This window comes from Heptranchias perlo, unplaced genomic scaffold, assembly GCF_035084215.1.
Source record: "Heptranchias perlo isolate sHepPer1 unplaced genomic scaffold, sHepPer1.hap1 HAP1_SCAFFOLD_44, whole genome shotgun sequence".
NCBI lineage: Eukaryota > Metazoa > Chordata > Chondrichthyes > Hexanchiformes > Hexanchidae > Heptranchias > Heptranchias perlo.
In genome coordinates, this window is record NW_027139453.1 from 6,807,259 (window position 1) to 6,830,034 (window position 22,776).

Consider the following 22,776-nt stretch of genomic DNA (forward strand, 5'->3'; position numbering starts at 1 on the left):
ACTGGAAGGGCCAAGTGAGGGCGCAGTGTCGGTGGTGAAGGAAGTGTGGATTTAACCGAGTAGGAATACACCGCATTAAAGCCGGATTTGGGATCTGGACGAACGGGGAATGGAGCGAATGTCGGGAAGATGAGGGGACAGGAAGATATGCGGCTGGTTTGTTGCTCTGGGTTAAGACAGCCCACAGGGGCTGGCAGTAAATGGGAAAGGCAGCTGGACACGGAGCCTGTGAGTGAGATTGGGAAGCAGATAAGGAAAATAACATGTCGGAGCTGGAGGGGAGTCGGGAGCAGATGGTTTGGGAATGTTGATCAACTGAAGCAACTGATGAGGAGACAGAAGATTCAAATGCAGTGGGAGGAGAGGCTGGGATTCACAGGGAGGGACTGCAGCAGAGCGTTGGAGGAAATCTAATCTTTAAGTCCCAATAACACAATCCAACTCGGAGAGTTAACAGTTCATTTCTGTGGTTATTGGTGTCAGAGAACATGTTTTGGATAAATGTGTTAATTAACGTTACTTTGTACATTCAATTAAAATTAAATTTAAAAGTATTAATTAAATCGTCCTTTTGTTTATTGAATCCTTCCGAGCTTTAAAAATGCAGTATCCGAATAAATCATTTTGATGACGAAATTACAGATTCTATTCTTTAAGTACATTTTAATTATGTTCAGAGATTGGTTGGAAAACAAGGAACATTCACAAAAACGGAGTGAGGACCTGACAGTGATATAAACATGAGGAGCGAGTCCGAGAATCAAAACTCGCCCAATCTGATAACATCATAATAACACCTTCAAGTTACACTCTCTATGTTTAAATGTACTAGAAGTTTCAACAGTTCATTCTGATAAATTATTCACAACACAGCCCCTCGCTTTCCCTCTCAGTCGCCCTCTCTATCACTCACTCTACTCTCCTTCTCAACTTCATTTTCATATCCGATTAAATCCTATCATCCAGCCCTTGCATTCTGTTCACTAGCCACGTGTTCCTCCGAACCTATTCTCAGTGTCAGTTTGTTAAACATTGATGCCTCTGCTGATTAGTTTAATGTTTCTACGGATCATTCACGTCTACACTTGTTCACCTACACTGTTCACTTCATCTACAAATCATGGAATAGACAGAATCAAATGCCTCTTCCAGACAGATTTCTTAATAATTGAGATTCCTTCTTCTGTAATTAAAAGTAAGGTGTTAGATGGTGGGATTGTTCAATTAACAAAATGCCAACATCATACTTAAAGTCGACAGAAAAATAGAAGGGCTCTTGATTCCAACTGGTACAGTGCAAACTGATACAACATAACCTCAAAACATTTCATTTTACAGTGAAGTCCACTGACAGTCCGTGAATTTATCCACAGTGAAGCGGAGAAGGAGATGTGACAGAGTCAGCAGCAAACTCAGTTCAGTAACCAGACACCTGGAGCGGCGTCAGATACTCACATAATGAAATAATACTTCATAACAGTGATCACCAATAAATACAATGTAATCCCAGTTTAACTGAAGCATGTTATTGGGGAGGGAGGATATTGCACTGCCTCCATGTAACACTGAGACGGTGAGATGTCTCATAATCAATCACTGAAAACACATTAATGAAAAAATATTCCAGGAGAAGCTAGTTCCATAGCATTAAACTGTTAACAGATTCTGATGGTCTGATACCAGCTCTTTGCCCAGACACCTGATTTCAGTACATTCAGTGGAGAATAACCCAGTCACAATGGTAGGATTAGATACACAAAGGTCACTAAGGATATAATGTAACTATTACAAGACTGAACGTTTAGAATCTATGGACATACCATTACACAACATTCAGTACAGACAATTATCCAGTAACAACGCCAGGGCTAGACATGCAAAGGTCAATACAGATATATTGAAACTCCTACACGATTGAAAGTGCAGAGAATTAACACATTCCTTCATTCAGTAGATAGAACAGAACAGGCGACTGTGTAAAACATGAAGGGAGAAAATAAATTGCCACGTACAGCAGCAGATTCATCGATTTACACCATTAACAGCTGAGGTAAACGGCTTACCCGGAACTCCGAAGGCTGCAAGAACAGGATAATAAATGCGTTCAATCTGTTCGATTACTGGATATCCCATTTCTGTGATAAGCACTGACTTCTATTGGTCTGGACACCACAACTCGGGCGGGCAATCTGAGCTGATCCATTCCAACAAGCCCTGTTTTAAACAGGGATTAATAATCCAATGGCTAGGATACACCCTGATGACTGCCATCAGTTACAGTCTCCTGAACAAACATATTACAGAAGCAGCTTTGACTCCGATGTAATAATGTGGTGGATATATCACAAACATCTCAAAGTCCAGGACATTAAATTAATCAGACCACTGTCAGGAATAAAGTTAAAAGCTGTAATCACACAGGACTGATCCAACAATAATGAGCGGCTTCATTTTCAGTTTTCCTCTAATTGTATTGACTATGTTCACTCCTGGCGATTCATTTATAATTTATAGAGATTTTTCTGCAGTGTACACTGAATCCAGGGACATATACATACCCGTTTCACTCTGTACCTGAAGTTTCCCAGTTAAAATATGAATTTGAGTCTGTGATACGAGGACAGTTAAAGGGCAGGTTGAGGATTGCAGCCGACAAAAGACTCTGGGTGATATCAGGGGACGGACACTGAACGTGTTAAAGGGCAGTTTGAGGATTGCAGCCTGGAAATGAATGTGGGTGATATTAGGGGACGGACACTAAACGTGTTAAAGGGCAGGTTGAGGATTGCAGCCTGGAAATGACTCTGGGTGATATTAGGGGACAGACACTGAACGTGTTAAAGGGCAGGTTGAGGATTGCAGCCTAGAAATGACTCTGGGTGATATCAGGGGACGGACACTGAACGTGTTAAAGGGCAGGTTGAGGATTGCAGCCTGGAAATGACTGTGGGTGATATTAGGGGACGGACACTGAACGTGTTAAAGGTCAGGTTGAGGATTGCAGCCTGGAAATGACTCTGGGTGATATTAGGGGACAGACACTGAACGTGTTAAAGGGCAGGTTGAGGATTGCAGCCCAGAAATAACTGTGGGTGATATCAGGGGACGGACACTGAACGTGTTAAAGGGCAGGTTGAGGATTGCACCCAAGTAATGACTGTGGGTGATAGTAGGGGACAGACACTGAACGTGTTAAAGGGCAGGTTGAGGATTGCAGCCTAGAAATGACTGTGGCTGATATTAGGGGATGGACACTGAACGTGTTAAAGGGCAGGTTGAGGATTGCTGCCTGGAAATGACTGTGGGTGATATTTGGGGACGGACACTGAACGTGTCCCATTGACACTCCTCTTTCCGCTATATTACTTCAAATGTTTCCCTTTTTATTCTACATTGTTTAACTGCTCGAGTCAAATTATCGCCATGGAACACGGAGCTGAGCTGAGGACCCGATTTAACCTCCATCACAAAGACCCTGTGATTCCCTCAGACGCCTCCATTCCTTCCTCGGCCCATTGCCACCGATGCTTCATCAATGTCTCTCTCCCTCCAGGCTCCATTCCTCCAATGCACTACTGGCCGGCCACACAAACTCCACCTTCCAACCACCACCAAGTCCTGCTTGACCTCACTGACCCTCACTGGTTCACAGTTCCATACCACTCAATTTTAAAATTCGCTTACATCTCTCCATTACCCAACCTGCCCCACCTCCACATCGACAGCAAACCGACCCTTGACCTCCTCATTCAAATTAAGGATACAATTGCATAGTGGTAATATTAGTGGACAACTAATGCGGAATCATTAGTTTCCCGCCATAACAGCTGGGGAATTTAATTTCAATTAGTTAAATATAATCTAGAATTATAAAAACTAGTATCATTAATGGTGGATCTGAAACTACCATGAAACTATTCTTAATCACCCTCTGAAATGGCCTAGCAAGCCACTCAGTTGTACAATCTCGCTACACAAAGTCATCATAAGCAAAAAACCGGACAAACCACCCGGCATGAAGCCACGAGGCACCGGACACGAAAAAGGCAAACCAAACCCAGTCACCCCTGCAAAGTCCTCCTCACTAATATGTGGGGACTTGTGCGAAAATTGGGAAGAGCTATCACGCAGATTAGTCAAGCAACAGCCTGACATAGCCATGCACACAGAATCATACCTTTCAGCCAAAGTCCCAGACTCTTCCATCACCATCCCTGGGTATGTCCTGTCCCACCGGCAAGACAGACCGGCCAGGGGTTGTGGTACAGTGACATACAGTCAGGAGGGAGTGGCCCTAGGAGTCCGTAACCTTGACTCCGGACCCCGTGAAATCTTATGGTATCAGGTCAAAAATGGGCAAGGAAACCTCCTGTTGATTACCACCTATCGCACTCCCTCAGCTCATGAATCAGTCCCCCTCCACGTTGAGCACCACCTGAAGGCAGCAGTGAGTATGACAAGGTCACAAAATTTACGCTGGATGGGGTACTTGAATGTCCAGGAGTGGCTCGGCAGCACCACGACTGGCCGAGCTGGCCGAGCCCTGAAGGAATTAACTGCCAGACTGGGTCTGCGGCAGGTGGTGAGTGAACCAACAGGAGGGTGAAACCGACTTGACGTCGTCCTCACCAATCTACCGGACGTGGATGCATCTGTCTATGACAGTATTTGTAGGCATGACCACCGCACAGTCCTTGTGGAGACGAAATCCCGTCTTCACACTGAGGACACCTTCCGAAGTGTTGTGTGGCACTACCACCGTGCTAACTGGGATAGATTCAGAACAGATCTAGCAGCTCAAAACTGGGCATCCATGTGTCGCTGTGGGCCATCAGCAGCAGCAGAATTGTATTCCAGCACAATCTGTGACCTCATGGCACGGCATATCCCTTAGGTGATCAACCCTGGTACAATGAGGAGTGTAGAAGAGCATGCCAGGAGCAGCACCAGGCGTACCTAAAAACGAGCTGCCAACCTGGTGAAACTACAACACATGACTATAGGCATCCGAAGCAGCGGAAGCAACATGCTATGGACAGATCGAAGCTATTCCACAACCTACGGATCAGATCAAAGCTCTGCAGTCCTGTCACATCCAGTCGTGAATGGTGGTGGACAATTAAACAACTAACGGGAGGAGGAGACGTTGTCAACATCCCCATCCTCAATGGTGGCAGATTCCGCACGTGAGTACAAAAGACAAGGCTGAAGGATTAGGGTTTGGTTCTTCAGCCGGAAGTGCCGAGTGGATGATCCATCTCGGCCTCCTCCCGATATCCCCGCCATCACAGAAGCCAGTCTTCAGCCAATTCGATTCACTCCACGCGATATCAAGAAACGGCTGAGAGAACTGGTTAAAGCAAAGGCTATGGGCCCCGACAAAATCCCAGCTGCAGTGCTGAAGACTTGTGCTCAAGAACGAGCCGCGCCTCTGGTCAAACTCTTCCAGTATAGCTACAAAACTGTCATCTACCCGACAATGTGGAATATTGACCAGGTGTGTCCTGTCCACAAAAAACAGGACAAATCCAATCCAGCCAATTACCGTCCCATCAGACTGCACTCAATCATCAGCACAGTGATGGAACGTGTCGTCGACCGTGCTGTCAAGCGGCACTTATTCACAAATAACCTGCACACCGATGCTCAGTTTGGGTTCCGCCAACCATTCGGCTCCAGACCGTAGCCTTAGTCCAAACATGGATAAAAGAGCTGAATTCCAGAGGTGAGGTGAGAGTGACTGCCCTTGACATCAAGGTAGCATTTGACCGAATGGGGCACCAAGGATCCCGAGTAAAATTGAAGTCAATGGCAATCAGGGGGAAAACTCTCTATTGGCTGGGGTCATAACTTGCACAAAGGAAGATGTTAGTCGTTGTTGGAGGCCGGTCGGCTCAGCACCAGGACATTGCTGCAGGTGTCCCTCAGGGCAGTGCCCGAGGCCCAACCATCTTCAGCTGCTTCATCAATGACCTTCCTTCCATCATAAGGTCAGAAATTGCAAACGACGCCCACATCCCATGATGAATAAAAGAAAATGGAGTTTCAGAATGCGTTTGTTAAAGTACCACATGATAGACTTGTCAGCAAAATTAAAGCCCATGGCATTAAAGGGAAAGTGGCAGTGTGGATACAAAATTTTCTGAGGGAGAGAAAAAGCAGAGAGCAGTGGTGGAAGGTTGTTTAACAGACTCGACGGAAGTATACAGTGGTGCTCCCCCGGGGTCAGTATTGGGGCCACTGCTCTTTTTGATATATATTAACGACTTGGACTCGGGCATAGAGGGTATAATATCAAAGATTGCACGTAAACCTAAACTCAGAATTGTCGTAAGCAATATGGAGAGCAGTAACAGACATCAGGAGGACAAAGACAGACTGGTGAAATAAGCAGGCACATGGCAGATGAAATTTAACGCAGAGAAGTGTGAAATGATGCATTTTGTTCGGAAGAATGAGGAGAGCCAATATAAACTAACTGGTACAATTTTAAAAGTAGTGAAAGAACAGAGAGACCTGCGGGTGTGCATACACATATGTTTGAAGGTGGCAGGATAAGTTCAGAAGCGTGTTAAAGAAGCATATGGGATCCCGGGCTTTATTAATAGAGGGAAGGAAGTTATGCCAAACCAATATAAAATACTGGTTAGGCCTCAGCTGGAGTAGTGTGTCCAAATCTTGGGCACCACACTTTAGGAAGGATGTCAAGGCCTTGGAGACGGTGCAGAAGAGATTTACTACAATGTTTCCAGGGATGAAGGATTTCAGTTTTGTGGAGAGACTGGAGAAGCTGGAGTTGTTCTCCTTGGAACAAAGAACATTAAGAGGAAATTTTATAGAGGTGTGAAAAATCATGAACGGTTTTGACAGAGTAAAAATGGATAAACTATTGTCAGCGGACGAAGGGTCGGTTACCAAAGGGCACAAACTTAAGGAGATCGTCAACAAAGCCAGAGGCAACATGAGGAAACTTTCTGTTACGCAGCGAGTTGTAATGTTCTGTAAAGCAATGCATGAAATGGTGGTGGAAGCTGATTCAAAGGTAATTTCCAAAAAGCGAATTGCATAAATAATTGAAGGGAAAAAAATACGCGGCTATCGGGAAGGAGCCGGGCAATACAACTAATTGGATAGCTCTTTCAAAGAGCTGGCACATTCACGATGGGGCGAATAGCCTCATTCTGTGCTGTATCTACTATAATACTATGATACCTCAGGATGTCCCAATACACTTTACTGTCAATTAAGTACATTTTGAAGCGTAGTCACTGTGGCAATGTATGAAACACGGCAGCCAATGTTGACACAGCAAGCTCCCACAAACAGCAATGAGATAACTTACCAGAAAATCGGTTTTAGTAATGTTGTTTGAGGGATAAATATTGACAATTCACCGGGGACCCTTGCTCTTTTTCGATTGGTGCCGTGGGATCTTTCACATCTACCAGAGAGAGCAGATGGAGCCGCGGATTAACAGATCGTATGAAAGTCGGCACCTCCAACAGTAAAACGCTGCCTCATTACTGACCCTCTGACAGAGTTAGGGAGGGGCGAGTCCCTGGTGGATTAATGTGAAAGAAAAAAATAAAATTGAACAGCATGCTCAGGAGACTGGAATCCAATGCAGGTCAGTAAAGGCTTGCGTAATTGGTGAGCGACTCACCAATCAAAAAGCCAGGGGTGGTGATGGAATCCGTGGCAAGAATGTGGAGATTGTGGGGCCAAAGGTCATGAAGTCCCAATTTTCAACTGGAGGAAGTTGTGGCTCATCTAACACAGAACGTCGGTCTGACAACAAAAAGACATTGGAAGGGGCAAGAGAGGCGGTGATTTTTCAGCGTCCAACTGAAAGCTGGTCCTTGTCTGTGGCCGATGTCACCAAAGGGCAGCATGAAATGAGGAAGAGGAAGGAGCCAAGAATTGAAACTTTAGAAACATCAGAGATAACGGTGATAGGGTGGAAAGAGAAGCTTCTCCTGGCTGCCATCTGATACGTGAGTGGAATCAAGTGAGGGTGTTTTTTATTCGTTCATGGGATGTGGGCGTCGCTGGCAAGGCAACATTTATTGCCCATCTCTAATTGCTATTTAGAAGGTGGTGGTGAGCCGCCTTCTTGAACCGCTGCACTCTGTGAGGTGAACGTTCTCCCACAGTGCTGTTAGGTAGGGAGTTCCAGGATTTTGACCCAGCGACGATGAAGGAACGGCGATATATATTCAATTCGGGATGGTGTGCGACTTTGAGAGGAACGTGCAGTTGGTGTTGTTCCCATGTGTCTGCTGCCCTTGACGTTCTAAGTGGTGGTGGTCACGGGGTTGGGAGGTGCTGTCGACGAAGTCTTGGCGAGTTGCTGCAGTGCATCCTGTGGATGGTACAGACTGCAGCAACGGTGCGCTGGTGGTGAAGGGAGTGAATGTTTATGGTTTTGGGTGTGGTGCCAATCAAGCGTGCTGCTTTGTAGAGGATGGTGTCGAGCTTCTTGAGTGTTGTTGGAGCTGCACTCATCCAGGCAAGTGCGGAATATTCCATCACACTCCTGACTTGAACCTTTTAGATGGTGGAAAGGCTTTGGGAAGTCAGGAGCTGAGTCACTCGCTGCAGAATACCCAGCCTCTGACCTGCTCTTGTATCCGCATTGTTTATGTGGCTGATCCAGTTTAGTTTAATGTCGTTGAATATCAAGGGGATGTGGTTACACTCTCTTTTGTTGTTGATGGTCATTGCCTGGAACTTGTCTGGCGCGAATGTTACTTGCCACTTATTAGCCCAAGCCTGGAAAATGTCCAGGTCTTGCCGCATGGGGGCATGGATTTCTTCATTATCTGAGGGGTTGCGAATGGAACTGAACAATGTGCAATCATCAGTGAACATCCCCATTTCTGACCTTATGAGGGAGGGAAGGTCATTGATGAAGCAACTGAAGATGGTTGGGCCTGGGTCACTGGCCTGAGGAACTACTGCAGCAATGTCCTGGGGCTGAAATGATTGGCCTCCAACAACCACTAACATCTTCCTTTATTCTAGGTATGACACCAGCCACTGGAGAGTTTACCCGCTGATTCACATTGACTTCAATTTTACTCGTGCTTGTTGGCGCCACACTCGGTCAAATATTGCCTTGAGAAACACAACAGCAACAGCATTACTCTCACCAACGCTCTCAGTTATTTTAGAAAGAGCTCAATCAAGTTAGCCAAACACAATTTTCCTTTTACAAATCCGTGCTGACTTTCATTTATTCGCCCAGACTTTTCCAAGTGCCAATTAGTTTTCTCCCGGATTATTGCCTCCAAAATGTCCCCACCACCGACGTTCAGTTGTCTGGCCGGTAAGTTTGGATTGATCCCTCTCCCATTTTTGAACAAGTTTGCAACATTTGCAATCCTCCGGCACAATCCTCTATAATCTAAGGAGGATTTGGGAAATTTTAGCCAGAGCCTGCGGATTTTCCATTCTAACTTCCCTCAGTGACCAAGGATGCATCCCATCCTGACCGGTAACATTTCTACTTTGATTCCTGCCAATCTTTTAAGTACTTCGTCTTTGTCTATTTTCATCCTATCCAAAATCGCTGCTCCCTCCTCCTTTAAATCTACAATGGCAGCTTCCTCTTCTCTAGTGAAGACCGATGTGAAGTATTTATTTAGTACCTGAGCCACGCCCTCTGCCTTCATAAAAGGATCTCATTTTCTGTCCCTATTCCGACCCGCGCTTCCTTTGACTACGCTTTCACTATTTATATGTTCGTTAAAGATTTTGAGTTCCCATTTATGTTAGCATTAATCTATTCTGACATTCACTCTTATGCCCATCTTTTCCCCTTTTTAGACCACCTCTGTACTTTTTCTATTCAGCCTGGTTCGGTACAATGTTGTGAAGCTTAAATTTGTCATAAGCCTCCGTTTTCTTTTTCATTTTAATCTCTATATCTTTAGTCATCCAGGGAGCTCTGTCTTTGGATGTTCTTCCATTATCCCTCGTCGGGATGTGTCTATTCTATACCCGAACCAACTCCTCCTTGAAAGCTTTCCATTGCTCAATTACAGTTTTGCCTACCAATTTCGATTCCAATCCACCTGGGCTAGATCCCCGTTACACTAACTGAAATTGGACCTCCTCCAATTAAGCATTTTCACATTTGATTGTTCCTTTTCCTTTCCCATAAATATTCTAAACTTAATAGCATTATGATCGCTGTTCCCGAACTCCTCTTCTGCTGAAACATGCTCCACTTATCCCACTTCATTCCCCAGAGCTAGCTACAGAACTGTTTCCATCCTCTTTGGGCTGGTAACACACTGTTCCAGAAAGTTCGCTTGAACACACTTCAGGAATTCCTTCTCCCCTTTGCCCTTGTCTTGAAAGGCGATCAATAAATCCAAGTTCTATCCTTCTTTCACACCTGACAGCAAACTCAACTCTTGCTTCAAGCTTTTCCCATCCTTCCTAAAATCTCCTTCTTTATCCGGGGATCCATTTGATATCTAATTATGTCTCACTGAATCCCATAAGTTAATTATCTGTGTTAAAGGCGCTATATAAATGCAAATCGTTATTGTTATATTTTACCATCCTCCACTCTCTTCATCCCTCCACTGTTGGCCATTCTTTCAGACATCTAAATTCTACTCTCGATAATCAACCTTCTTATCTCCTTTTCTCCAATTCCATCTCCTCCTTTGACACACGCCTTAAACCAAATCGCTTTTCCTCACTCCTCTTAATCCCCTTGGGAATTTTTATCATACTAAAGGCGGTCTATGAATGCACGTTGTTGTTGATTTTCAATGCAATGCGTTCACTAGTTGTCCATTGTAGGAGCAGAAGTGATTTCTGCGCTAATATTCTTGCACCAGAAAGTGGTTAATATCATCGACGGACTTGTTGAGATAAATTAACATTGGAAACTACTCGTGCGCATCTTTTCTTTCGAACAGCATAACTTGGTTTATCTAGAGAGATCCCGTTGAAATAGGTCTGCACAACAATGAGGCACTTTCAGGTAATCCTCTTTTTAAGATGGGAGCAGCAACAGTGACTCGGATGGTACTTTATTCGATATTTGTCTTTATTCTGTTTGGTTCGAGACAGTTTTACTGCTCTCTGGGGATGATGGCCATGATGAATCTGTTATTAGTTTTTCACTATGGTTAAAGCCGGTATTTCCAGAATATTGTGTCCAATTTTGTTGCCCAATTATAGATGCAAAATTAAAGCCATCGAGGACACAATGTAGAATCATTCGAATGAGGCCAGGGAAGGGAAAGCGACTATCAAAGACTTGAATAACCAAGATTATCTCCACACGAACTGAGAAAAGGAGACTCCAATTTAATATTCTGAAGGTGGCTGATAGAGTTATAGAGATTTACCCTATCCTCTGGTTGTTAGGAACAGTGAGAATTTCAGCTCATCGTGAATGTGTTTAAATGTAATTTCTTCAATCAGCGGTGTTTGGAGCATGGAATGTTTTACTACGGGGAATGGAACAAACAGAAAAGAGATCATTGCACCTTTAACCATTGCATCGTGTAAGAGCTAATGGAATAAATATTTTAATTGACAACAGTTAAAGGCTTTTGGACGGAAGTTTGCCATGGCATACGTTTTGAATTGCTTTAACCCAGGGATGTAAAAATAGCATCCCTGATAATCTGAACTTGATATTCGTGTTTCTACATTGTCCAATATCGAAGACTATGAAAGCGTAAACAGGGATGTAACAATATATAAATTTTACATAGATTCTAAATAGAATTTACAATACAGAAACAGACCATTTCCTCCCACACCACCTCATCTAACTCTATCAGAATTTAATAGTTACTCCCAGACAGTAGTTATGATCTGGAATGCGCTGCCTGAATGGTTGGTGGAAGGAGATTCAATCGTGGCTTCCAAAAACGAATTGGATCAGGGAAACAATTGGAAGAGCTTGGGAATCAGACTAATTGGCTTGCTCTTACAAAGAGCCGGCACGGGCTCGATGGGCTGAATGGCTTCCTTCCATGTTATAACCATTCTATGATTCTTTGATTCTATACATTTATTTAGATTCTCCTGAAATGTGTCAATGTTATTCGCCTCAACCACCCCATACGGAGGCCGGTTCCACATTCTAACAACTCTCTGTGTAAAAAAGTTTCTCTTGATTTCCTTAATCCATTGATTAGTGACAATTTTATATTGTTGAAACCAACTTTTGGATTCCGCACAAGTGTAAACGTCTTCTCTACTTTCACCATATCAAAACCGTTCATAACTGTAAAGACCTTTATTAGGTCAGCCTCTCTTTTCTAGGGTATAAAACTCCCAGTCTGTTGAGTTTTTCATGATGGTTATAAACTCTCGGTTCTGGTATAGTTCTTGTCAGTCTTTTTTGCACCTTCTCCAGAGCCTCTATATCCTTTTTATGGTATGGAGACCAGAACTGTGCACAGACTTGAAAGATTAACTCTGTTCCTCCCTCGACAGAAGCTGCCCGACCATTTGAGTGTTGCAGCGTTTTCTGTTTTTATTACAGTATTCTAAGTCTGGCCTAACCAAAATTCTATAGAAATTTAATATAACATCTCATTTTTTCAATTTTATTACTCTCGAATTGAACCCCTTTAATTTGTTTGGATTTTATGGCCCTGTTAACCTTCGTTGCAACTTTTAATGATTTTTCAATCTGTACCACTCGATCTCTTTGCTCCTCTGTCCCATTTACACTCTTGTTTTCCAGAGTATGTGGCCTCCTTATTCCTAATACCAAAATGTACCACTTCACACTTATCTCTATTGAAATTCAGTTACCATTTTCACGCCCATTCTGTACGTTTATTAACGTCTTCTTGTATTGTGTCGCATTCTTCCTCAATATTATCTATACCCCTCAATTTGGTGTTATCCGCAAATTTTGAAATTGTACTTCCAATTCCCGGGTCCAGTAGTTCGCCCTGACGATATGAACTGGATATTCGTGTTTCTGCAAGTTCCAATATAAAACTATACGATTGGGCAACCCAGGAATGTAACAACGATATCCTTTGAAATCTGAAGTGGATACTCGTGATACTGAAGTGCCAAATATCTAAAAATTAAATAGTGTAGCCCATGGATGTAACAATACATAGATTTTACGTAGAATATAGAGCACAGAAACAGGCCATTCGGCCCAACTGGATTATGCCGTGCTTAAGCTCGACAAAGTTTCCCCCCACCCCTCCTCATCTAAAGCGATCAGAAGAACGTTCTATTGCTTTCTCCCTCATGTACTAATCTAGCTTCCCCTTAAATGCACCAATGCTATTGGCCTCAAGTGCCACATTCTAACCACTCTCTATGCAAAGAATTGTCTCTTGAATTTCTTATTGCATTTATTATTGACTATCTTGTATGTTTGACCACTCGCTTTAGACTCACCGAAAAGTGCAAACATCTTCTCCACCTCTATCCTATCAAACCTTTTCACGATTTTGAAGCCCTCTATTAAGTCACCCTCCGCCTTCTCTTTTCGAGAGAAACAATGCCTGCTCAGTCTTTTCTCAGTTCTGGTATCATTCCTGTCAATTTTACTTGCAACTTCTCCAGTATGTCTATATCCTTTTTATAATCGTGGGACCAGAAATTTGTACAGTATTCTAAATCAAAAGCAAAATATTGCGGACCCTGGAAACCTGAGATGAAAATAGAAAATTTTGGAATAATCAGCAAGTCAGGCAGCAACTGTGAAGAAAAAACAAAGTTAACGTTTCAGGTCGAAAACCTTTCGTCAGAACTGGAAGAAGTTAAAGGTTTAACAGTTTTTAATCAAGTACAAAACAAGGAAATGGGGTGAGGAAGGGGATGGCAGGAAAGAATAAACGGGAAAGTTTGTGATAGGGTGGAGGGCAGGAGTAACGACAAATGGGATGATATTTTAAGGCAAGGAGGGTGGTAGTTGGACAAGTAAAGAAACAAAAGATGGGCCTTGAGCAGCTGTAAATGGCAACTGCAGGACCATTACCAACACCTGCTGTCAGACAAAATGGGAGCAGTGGTTCTGATTTCTTGAAGTCAGTGTCGAATCCGGAATGTTGTAAAGTGCCGATTCAAAAGATGAGGTGCTGCTCCTCGAGCAAAGGGTGAGCTTAATTGAATCGATGTAGCAGGCCGAGGACACGCAGGTTGGAGTGGGAGAGGGGCGGGTATTTAAAATGATAAGCGATCGGAAGGTCATGGTCACTCTTGAGGACTGAGCGGAGGTGGTCAGCAAAGCGATCAACCAATCTGCGTTTGGTCTCCCCAATGTAGAGGAGACTGCATCGTAAGTTATATATAGTTTTTGTTGTAATAAATAAATACAAGTCGTTGTTGTCTATAAAGATTTTCTCAATCGTTTACTCTTCGGATTGATCTGCTTTATAAACTGGGCTTTGTTTCTGTGTAAAGTAATGTTGCTGAGATATTGTCGCGATGACTCAGTTAGGGATCTTTCTAAAGCTTTTGTTTGTTTTAAAACTTCTTTGCTTTGACTCTTTTAAATGTCATGAATTTGTTTTAACTCGTTGGCTGATTGAAAAAGCCACAAATTGTAAGCTGACCACAAACTACAGGCCTTTTTTTGTCAACTGAAAATTAAAACAAAAGAAAAGTGCAAACTTAAATTTCTTCCACCTTTGCAAACTGCAACAAAAGTAGTGAAGTCGCAAGAAACGACAGTTTTTTTTGTCCCCTGCTCCAGGAACAGAAGTGAAAACGAACACAGGGGAAGTTTGGGCTCTGCAGCAAACATTGACCGGGACAGGGAGACTGACCGGCACGTTTTAGGGGGAGTAAGTGAGCTGGTGAGTGGCAAAGCAGCAGACAAAATCCTGCAAACATGTATTAGACACAGAGAGAGAAGCAACATGTGCTCTTTAGCCTGTCCTGGGTGTCTTTCTGTCTCACTCTCTCCCAACTTCTCCCTTTTTTATATTCTCTGCTTTTAACTGGAGATTTTGTCCGTCAGTGATATTTGCTGAGAGATTTCCTGTTTAACGGAATGAGTGAGGGAGGGAGTGTGAGGGAGTGTGCGTAATCTCTGGGCTCTAGCTGTGCCGTTGAAATATCTTGCTTTGTTTTTAGTCAAGTCATTTTCTCTCTCTCTCCAGATGAACTTTTTGGTGGAAATACTGCAATATGAAAGAAATGGCGAGATAATTTTTGGGAGGAGGAGGAATCCTTGGCCAAGAAGCTTTCTCTCCAGAAGAGACTGACCAAGGCCTTGACCACAGGCTGCACCCAATGGGGCTCACGTGTGTTCAGTCTACTGTGGTATCACTGTGGGTTCATTGGGTCATTGTGGGATAACTGGGTAAATGTGAGATCACTGCTTCATTGTGGGATCACAGTTTGATCTCTGTCAGTTGCTTTCCTAATTGCCTGCTGTACCTGCATACTAACTTTTTCTTGAATGAGGACAGCCAAGTCCCTCTGAAGATCAACGTTTAATAGATTCTCACCATAGAAACAACATTATGTTATTCTGTCCTGACTGCCAAAGCGAATAACTTCACATTTCTCCACATGATACTCTATCTGCCACCTTCTTGCCCACTCAATAAATCTTTCTATATCCCTTTGCAGACCCTTTGTGTCCTCCTCACAGCTTGCTTTGCCGCCGAGATTTGTATCGTCAGCAAACTTGGATACATTACATTCGGTCCCTTCATCTAATTCATGAATATAGATTGTAAATGGCAGAGGCCAAAGCACCGATCCTTGCGGCACCCCACTAATTACAGCCTGCCAACCTGAGAATGACCCGTTTATCACCACTCTCTGTTTTCTCTCCGTTAACCAATCTTGAAAAGCAAGGAGGTTATGATGAACCTTAAAAAACACTGGTTCAGCCACGCTGGAGTTTTGTTACCAGTTCTGGGCACCGGATATTCGGAAGGATGTGAAGGCCTTAGAGGGGGTGTAGAAGGGATTTACTGGAATGATTCCAGGGATGAGGGACTTCAGTTACGTGCATAGACGGGAGAAGATGGGGCTTCTCTCCCTGCAGCAAGAATTTTGAGACGACATTTGATGGAGGTATGCAAAATCATAAAGGGTATGGAGAGAGTAGATAGACAGAAAATGTTCCAATTGGCGGAGGCGTCATGAAGCAGGTGTCCTAGATTTAAGGTGATTGGTAAAAGAACCAAGGGCGATATGAGAAAAAATGTTTTGCACAGCGTGTGGTTGTGACCTGGAATGAGCTGCCTGAGGTGGAGGCAGATCCAGTCGTTGCTTTCAAAAGGGCACTGGATAAGTACATGAAGGGAAAATAGTTGCAGAGCTACGAGGATAGGGCGGGGCGATGGGAATAGTTGGATTGCACTTGCAGAATGCCGGCACGGACTCGACGGGCCGAATGGCCTTCTTCCGTGCTGGAACGAGTCTATGATTCTATGATTCTAAGAGTGTTGTAGATAAGAACACACTGGCGAGCGCTGGCACCGAATCTGCGGTTAATTCATTCCCTACAGTTTGAAACACTCCGTTTTTCTTATATTGAAAAGAATCTTGTTGCTGTAACTGCAAAAAAAACAAATTGAAATTTCACTTCCTGTTCGGTCACGAGGGGATGAAAGTTTTGAAATTGTCGAATGTTTTCCGATTGAAGTGAAGTGAACCGTGCAAATCCGATAAACCGGCATGTCGGAATCCCCTAAGACTTACAATCCAGCTCTTCAATCCCTTCGCTAAAACAACTCTGGTTTAAGAATAAAAGTCGTTGACCAGAAGCGGTCCCGCGGTGTTGGTCTGTGTTTAATCTCCACCATGAAAGTTTAGCTCTACCCTAGAATCAGTTTGTCCAACGTCCTCACAGAAAGATTCATTCCCTCCTGTCTACTTGATTGGGGAAAATACAGAATATCAGCGAACAGCTGAATTTTTATTCCGCAATTGATTGATATTATTTGATGGAAATATAAAGTAGCAGGGGGCACTTTAACCTCACGGAGATGATTCGTTGCAATTGTAAACCCGTGGATGGGAATCTCTGGAACTAATTTAACTCGGCAGTCAACACAAAGAGAATGGGAAGCAAAAACCAAGGGATTCTGGAGGCTGCCAATGAGGAGGAGGAAACATTCCTCTCGCTGCTCTCTGGAGCACAACGGGTGGGAAAATGGGAGCAAAGAAACAAACAACTTGAGCTAAAGGCACCGCTGGGATTTGAACCCAGGATCCCCTGTTTACAAGACAGGTGCTTTAACCACTGAGCCACGGTGCCCACATTTGTCCAAATCTTTCCCAACGTTATAGTATTGATACCTTTGTCAAGCGACTTTGTTCAGCCTTCCCCTTCAGTGCGTCTGCGCAATATCCTCTATCTTTTGTTCAAAGGTCTCAGCCTGTGAAACCATCGATATCAGTCATGACCCTCTCTTCCTTATCCCCTGTCAGTACATCTTATATCTAGTCCTATTCATCCTTTTTTTATTCCCACACTCTCTCCAGACTATCTGGTCTTACCCTTTGCATTTCTGAACTCTTCCGACGAAATGTTGATGAGTACTGTGTGTGATACACCCGGCCCTGACCTCCTCCTGTGGGTGACCTCCGACAACTACTGCACAATAATTTAATGTGTGTTTGTTTTACATTAGGAAATGTGTATTAGCGCTAGTCTACCCGGTGTACCTATTCTCACACAAACGACAATTTTGCTTCAGATCATTTAAATTTTAGAAAGTCTTACCGGATAAGACAAGTTGGACAAACAAAATTTGGTGAAGAGACGTTGATATTGTTTACTTGAAATAATTAGTGTACAACTCGATGATGCTGTACATCGGAATAGAAAGCGAGATTGAATGAACAGGAACCGTCTGAAAGGATGGCTGATCGGCTTTGGGTGGCACGAAGTTTTACATGGCTGCATGGTCAATTGCCAGCGGTTCGTTGAACTTCGGGTCTTATTTTCACTTTGAGGCTTTCACTGATTGATAAATGAGAAGTCCGGAGATCGAATACCTGTTGAGTCTCACTGCGCTTCCATTTTAAGTGAAAAATCACCAATTGGCTTCACAGATTTTTTCACAGCTGCTGACGGCAGGAGCTCCTTTTTCCAAGAAAGATGTCAGTGAAGGATAGAAGGAAGGAAGACGGGAGGGAGCAGAAATAAACACAACTGAAAAGGAACAAAAGACTGAGCCTGAGAGTGAGAAGGCAGGAGAGAAGCTGAGAGGCTGAAGTCTGTGACTTTTCTCAGTGACTTCTTGTTGCTTCATACTTTATTTGCCATCATTGTCCAATCGTAATTGGCTGCGGCGCGATTAATGGCGTCAATACAACGAATTGGCGATCGCCGTTGACGGCAACGGTGGGCTGAATGACGAAAATAACTTTTATCGTTCAATCGAGCCTTTCGGAGGAACGGCGCAAATGTTCCAGAAATTATAGGCAAATCACCCCATCCCGTATCTCACTTGCTGCAACATTCACCTATAGATAATGGCGCACGCCGTTAATTCATCATTGTGGCTCGAGGTCCCAGCAATTGCAGGATTATAATGATATTGAAATAATTCTGGTGCGACAAAAGTTAGACCTTGTTACGCTCCGGGTTCCAACAGCCTTCTCTGTCCCTGCTCCGTCCACTTGTCCCAGTTATTCACACAGAAAATGAGACCGGTCCAGTATTGCAACAACTTGGTGAAAGAGAAAGTCTGTCTACTTCACCCGGCGAGAACAAGCGTCGAACAGGGACCCAAACCAAATGGTAGCCGAGCACAGGCCTGGAGATCTCAGTGAATCAGCCTTCGGTGACATTAACCTCCCGATCTGGTCAATAAACACCAGACAGTTGTTTCTATCTCTCTGCCTGGTGCTGAATCCAGATATAAACGGTGGTCTCTGGGGCAATTGGTGAAAGCAGAGGGAAACCGATAAGGGAGAAAACAATGTCGGCGACCGAGACAAGACCGGGATCCCGAGCCAAACTTGGATTGTATTCCCTTCGGTTTGAAAGGTTGATCTGATTGAGGTGTTTAAAATGATAAAACGATTTGGAAGAGTAGATACTGAGAAGCTATTTCCTCTGGGGGAGGGGCGGGGCATACAATTAGAGCTCGGATTTTCACTGGTGAAATCAGGAAGCACTTTATTACGTTGGACATACAGACAACAACGTAGTTTCTTACCTCATTCGTTCTGCAAAGTCTTACTTGATAATGCAAGTCGCACATTGAAAACGATTTTGGTAAAGAAGGCCTGCGAGCGTCGGCTTGAAGTAGATAGTGTACAACATGGACTTGGATGGACAGGGCAGAATTTCAAGTTGTGCAGATGACACGAAACTGGACAATGTGATAAACAATTAAAAGGGTCGTAACAGACTTCAGGACGAAACAGACAGACTGATGAAATGGCCAGACACATGGCAGATGAAATTTAACGCAAAGTGCTGCGAATTGATACATTTTGGCCTAAAGAATGAGGAGAGACAATATAAACTAAATGGTACAATTTTAAATCGGGTGCAGGAACATAGAGATCTGGGGATGTATGTAAACAAATCGTTGAAAGTGGCAGGACAGGTAGAGAAGGCTGTTAAATCAGCATATGGGATCCTTGGCTTCATAAATAAAGCCACAGAGTACAAAAGAAAGGAAGTTATGCTAAACCTGAATAAAACACCAGTTATGCCTCAGCTGGAGTATTGTGTTCAGTTATGGGCACCACACTCGAGGAAGGATATCAAGGCTTCAGAGAAGGTGCAGGAGAGATTTACAGGAATGGTACCGGGGATGAGGGACTTCAGTTATGTGTAGAGATTGGAGATGCTGAGGTTGTTCTCCTTCGAGCAGAGAATGTTAAGAAGAGATTTGACAGAGGTGTTTAAAATCATGAGCGATTTTAATTGTGCGTGTGAGAAGAAACTGTTTCCAGTGGCAGAAGGGTCGGTAACCAGAAGGCACAGGTTTAAGGTGATTGGCAAAGGAACCCAGATCAGGGCAGTCCTGAGGGATAACTGGTGGGAGGTTTCAGAAGAGACGATTAAATGAGACCCTGTCGGTAAATGTTAAAGATTACCCAGCGCTGTTGAATGAAGCGCAGGGAATTCTCCCGCTGTCTTGACCAACATTCCTAACTCAGTAACACCACCAAAAACAGCTGAACACAAAGAACGAACTGATGGTCCAAGTTAAAGCGAGGAAACCAAAGCCCTCACGGCGTTCCACAGACACCCATCGGCCATCGGAACTCACACTTCGATGGGCTCCAATGTCCGATCATTGAGAAACACGTCCCTCCTCCGCTTGGCTCCGTCCTTTGTGGGAATAGGAATTCAAACGTTTCAGCGACTCACGAAGTGTCCCTGGAACAGAATGAACAGCATTCCCTGTGTCTCGGGGTTTCAGTGACGGATTCTTGCCTGTCTGTCACAGGGCTGATCAGAAATCGGTTCCTGATCCAAACATTGTATCTTCTTTTAGAGACACCGAGAGAGTGCAGGAACAGAGAAGGAAGCAAACTGCGGACTGAATTCCAATTGCGCTCACGCGGTTATGAATACTAAAGGCACCGTGGAATAGGATCAACAAACGGATTGTTGGGGATTTAAATGTTCGGGATTTAAACCCTGGCTTTCTCCCATGTTCCCAAATACCGATCGAATAATCGGGAGATGGTGAAATGCAGGAGATGCAGGAGGGACCGAAGTCCTTCAATCTCTGCAGCAATTACTGGGAACCGAGCCATGGGTGGGATTCGAGTTCAAAACGGGAGACTGTTAACAATGAGAGAGATCCTGGGCTCAAATCTGGACCGGACCTCCCTCCAGATTTAATTTTTCATGATGAAGACCGGGTGGAGGAATTAAATTTAACAGCAAAAAATTACAGATTTGGTATAAATCTAACAACTGGACTGGTTCAAGATTGTTAAAAAGTTTTGAAATTAGATTTCTTCCTGATGGATAAAGTTAACCCTTTATGTTCCAGCTCCATTATCAATTGCTATTCCCGTTAATCTTTCATTCGCTGTAAACCCCAGAGGCAGCAAGGAAGGACAGAAAGATCTATCTCCAATCCGTCCTCTCTCCTGGAACTTTATCCCATTACACAGGTGAATAACTCCAATTAACCCTCTCCTTTTAAACAAAATATAAACAATCCACCGGTGTCGGATCGATAATAATAGCATTCAAGCCCATTTCGATTGTACAAAACTTATGTCGGGCAGCATCATAAATTCAATACAATAACGACGCGGATGGGATTCGGACCCACGTGTCCAGAGCACAATGGATTAGCCGACCATTTCTGAATCCAAACAGTAGAAATAATTTCACTTTTACACCATGCCCTGCCCGTGCACCCAGACTGACAATGTTGAATGTGCAGAGTCAACTTCTGTCAGCGAAGGAATATAAGGATTTCCGTTCGATTCGGACAGTTGCTGTGAGAAACGGTGGGGGACAAAACAGTTCCGTCGCATGTCAGAACAAATGTAAAAACGACCGCGGCAGGATTCGCACCTGCAATCGTCTGATAACATCGCGATTAATACCGAAGTCAGACGCCTTATCCATTAGGCCACGCGGCCGCTGCTGTAATGTTTCACCAAATGGTCTTAAACCCGGTGCAGGGGTGGTTCAGACTCTGCTTGTATCTTTCTCTTACTTTCCCTTTGTTGATGTTGTTCATTTATTGTTTTCTCTCTTTTCGCAAATTTCCTTACTGTTTCCGACTAATCAGGAAACTGAGAACTGAACTCCCGCTGGGTCTCCGAGAAACCTACAATCAGAATAAACAATGTTCAAATCTTTGATCAAAATGTTGAGCCTCCAAAGCGAATCTCTTTCGGACTCAGTCTGCTAAATAGAGAGAGGGGAAATAAAATAAAGGACAAATCTGGAAACAACAAATGTACACGGAGAACAACACCGAGCGGAGAATGTCAACATAATTTACTATCCAAGTCCGACGGGCCGAGTGGCCTCATCCTGTCCTTTAAAATACGAACAACCCCCAATTCTGCTGGGTGAGATTATTATTTTCTGATTTTCTTTTTTTTGGTAAATATAAACGTGGACGGGGTCCCGCACCACGGGGTTAACGGGTCAGATCCAGACCTGGCGCTCAGTGTTAATGTTAATATTGAGCACGGTATTCGATCCGTGTAATAATCAAATCGCGGGTTTCTTGCTATATATTCTACACATCCCCTTGCTGTGTGTTTAATCAGGGCAGGGAATGTTTTGGTGGTTTAGTGATATTCATTTTGCAGGAAATTAGTAAACTCGCCTTGAAACATGAGTTTTCCAGTTTCTATATCGCTAAATGGAGTTGAGGTGCAGATCAGCGATGAGCTGCTGTGACTCCGCCGCGCCGGTTTAACCGAAATTAGTCGTTTCAGTGAAATGAAGTGAACCGTCTCAATCCGGTTTATTTCTTTATTTATAACATTGTTCATTTTGAGTGACAGATTGATCGAAAATTCGTTGAGAGTTCAGTTGTCAGTTTTCTGATCAGTTTGAATCTGAAGAAGATAAAAAGTAAGGAAAGAAAATCATTACAAAGGTCAAAACTCGAATTGATACAATCACCTTGTCTTCACCTTTACGGGCAATTAGCCCTCCCTGCTACCTCGTTCAATATTCATCTCTCCACTAGCGTCATTACAATACATTATCTGGTCATTGTCACATCGCTGTGTTTGGGATCTTGCTATGCGCAAATTGGCTGCCTGGTTTCCTACATGTCAGCAGTGACGACATTACCAAAAGTGCTTCATTGTCTGTAAAGCGCTTTGGGACGTCCTGGGGTG

The 22,776-nt window shown here is 43.7% G+C and overlaps 2 non-coding genes across 2 annotated transcripts; both read right to left on the reverse strand.

Moving 5' to 3' along the window:
- Positions 1–17,160: 17,160 nt before the first annotated feature.
- On the reverse strand, positions 17,161–17,233 carry trnat-ugu (transfer RNA threonine (anticodon UGU)). Its single transcript has one exon. It is a non-coding gene; the product is annotated as a tRNA-Thr (tRNA).
- Positions 17,234–21,463: 4,230 nt separating this feature from the next.
- trnar-ucg (transfer RNA arginine (anticodon UCG)) lies at positions 21,464–21,552 on the reverse strand. The gene is given in 2 exon segments: positions 21,464–21,499; positions 21,516–21,552. It is a non-coding gene; the product is annotated as a tRNA-Arg (tRNA).
- Between the last annotated feature and the right edge of the window lie 1,224 nt (positions 21,553–22,776).